This window comes from Gallus gallus, chromosome 1 (assembly GCF_016699485.2).
Source record: "Gallus gallus isolate bGalGal1 chromosome 1, bGalGal1.mat.broiler.GRCg7b, whole genome shotgun sequence".
NCBI lineage: Eukaryota > Metazoa > Chordata > Aves > Galliformes > Phasianidae > Gallus > Gallus gallus.
In genome coordinates, this window is record NC_052532.1 from 194,476,009 (window position 1) to 194,478,521 (window position 2,513).

The 2,513-nt window shown below is 58.2% G+C and overlaps 1 long non-coding RNA gene across 1 annotated transcript; it reads right to left on the minus strand.

The window, feature by feature from the left end:
- Positions 1–378: 378 nt before the first annotated feature.
- On the minus strand, positions 379–2,025 carry LOC121109195. The gene is made up of 2 exons (XR_005844378.1): positions 1,104–2,025; positions 379–996 (listed from the first exon to the last, which is right to left on the minus strand). It is a non-coding gene; the product is annotated as an uncharacterized LOC121109195 (long non-coding RNA).
- Between the last annotated feature and the right edge of the window lie 488 nt (positions 2,026–2,513).

Below are 2,513 nucleotides of genomic sequence, written 5' to 3' on the forward strand. Positions count from 1 at the left end.
GCTTTCTGGGATGTGCTTTATCCTGTACGCGGTAATTGCACTGTCAGACCAAGAAAATCATCCCCATCAGTTTAGTGGTGAGCCCTTGCTTTGCTTCCTGCTCTGCGTGGCATTTGGATGCCCTTTAAAGAGGAACTTGTGCTGCACTCCTGGTGACTTGGGTCAGCAGCTCCTCGCACAGCAGCACGGAGGGCCTGCCATTTACAGACCTGCACTCACGCTGCTGAATCACAAAAAGCTTGCAGAAAAGGAGAATTAATGAGCTGCGCAGTGAGGAACAACCTTCCCACCCACGCTGTGCCCTCCCTCCCCCTTGGCTGAGGGCATGGCAGGACATGGGGACAGGCACGCAAGACGTAAAAAAACCGTACGTAGGGATGAGTGCTGTGGGCAGTTATTGAACGGCTTTGTAGGGGATGTGGACAGTGGGATGGAGGGCATCCTCAGCAGGCTGCAGATGACACCAAACTGGGCTGTGCAGTTTTGCTGCCCCGGGTCTCAGGAGCGCTCTGTTCCGGTGCTTCCTTCTCTTCTGGCTGTGGTGTCTCTGGTAGCTCTGAATGGGGCCCGTCCATCCCTTTGAGCTTCTTGTTCTGTCCTCGTCTTCAGAGTTCTGTTTTACACAGTCCATAGGGGAGCTGCCTCTGCCCATGCGGTGCGGATCCTCAGGCTGCCTGTAGGAGCACATTGGGGTGCAGAGCGGGACGGGTGCCTTCCTCATGCATCAGTCGGTGCCTTGGCCAGGTGCAGACATGGGCTGGTTGGAGGAGGCTGCGCTGCTCTGGTTCTGTGCGTGTCCAGATGTCTGTCTGCAAGGCAGAGGGGGTGCACAAGAGGAGCAGCCTCCTGCCCTGCTTCCCTGTGCTGCTCTCCCCTGCACAGCCCTGCTCACCATGTTGCTGGTCTGCCTGCCATTGCCATGGCCATGTGGGGCTGCCTGTGTCCCCAGGGCTGTGTGGAAAGGGCCACTGCAATCAGCAGGTCTGATGCCAGCTCCTGCAGTGGGGCCACGGCTCAGGAAAGCAGCACTGAACATTGGGGTAGGGGAAGGGGCCCTTAGGGAGATTCCAGGGTCTCTAGAATGGGTTCTGTCTGGGGCTGACTTATCTGTCCTGTGTGCCATGGAGACCAGATGGAGAGCTGCGGACAGGTGTGTGTCCTGTGCTGGTTCCATGTTGGTGCAGATGCCCATCTGCAAGGCAGAGGGGATGCACGAGAGGAGCAGCCTCCTGCCCTGCTTCCCTGTGCTGCTCTCTCCTGCACAGCACTGCTCACCGTGTTGCTGGTCTGAAAATGGTTTCCTTGGCCATGTGGGGCTTACTGTATCAGTAACGCCATGTTGACACGGCCACTGCAATCAGTTGGTGTGGTGCCAGCACCTGCAGTGGGGTCAGGACTCAGCAAAGCAGAGTAAGAGGTTTGGGGTAAGACCAGGGGGACCTTGGGGAGCTTCCATGGTCCCGTAGGAGCACAACAGGCTGCAGTATGGAGCTGACTTATCTTTTTAGTGGAACATGAACAGCAGATTGGAGGGCTGAGCTGCAGCACTTATGGTCACCTGGTGCCATTTGTGTTGGGCTGTCCATCTGCAAGGCAGAGGGGAAGGAAGAAAGGAGCAGCCTCCTGCCCTGCTTCCCTGTGCTGCCCCTCCCCTGCACAGCCCTGCTCACCGTTGCAGGTCTGCCAGCCATTGCCATGGCCATGTGGGCCTGCCTGTGTCCCCAAGGCTGTGTGGAAAGGGCCACTGCAATCAGGTGGTGTGGTGCCAGCACCTGCAGTGGGGCCATGGCTCAGGGAAGCAGCACTGAACATTGGGGTAGGGGAAGGGGTCCTTGGGGAGCTTCCAGGGTCTCTAGAATGGGTACTGTCTGCGGCTGACTTATCTGTCCTGTGTGCCATGGAGACCAGATGGAGAGCTGCAGACAGGCGTGTGTCCTGCTCTGGTTCCATCTTGGTACGTATGCCCATCTGCAAGGCAGAGGGGAAGGAAGAAAGGAGCAGCCTCCTGCCCTGCTTTCCTGTGCTGCTCTCTCCTGCACAGCCCTGCTCACCGTGTTGCAGGTCTGCCAGCCATTTCCATGGCCTTGTGGGGCTGCCTGTGTCCCCAAGGCTGTGTGGAAAGGGCCACTGCAATCAGCAGGTCTGATGCCAGCTCCTGCAGTGGGGCTAGGGCTCTGCAAAACTGTATCAAATGTTGAGGTGAGGGCATGGGGACTGTGGGGTGCTGCCAGGGCCCATAGGAGGGCATTTTTATGGCTGACTTATCTCTCCTGTAAGGATGGAGACCAGATGGAGAGCTGCGGACAGCTGTGTGTCCTGCTCTGGTTCCATCTTGGTGCCGATGCCCACCTGCAAGGCAGAGAGGGGGGAAGAAAGGAGCAGCCTCCTGCCCGGCTTCCCTGTGCTGCCCTCTCCTGCACAGCACTGCTCACCGTTGTTGGTCTGCCTGCCGTTGCCATGGCCATGAGTGGAAAGGGTCACTGCAATCAGCAGGTCTGATGCCAGCTCCTGCA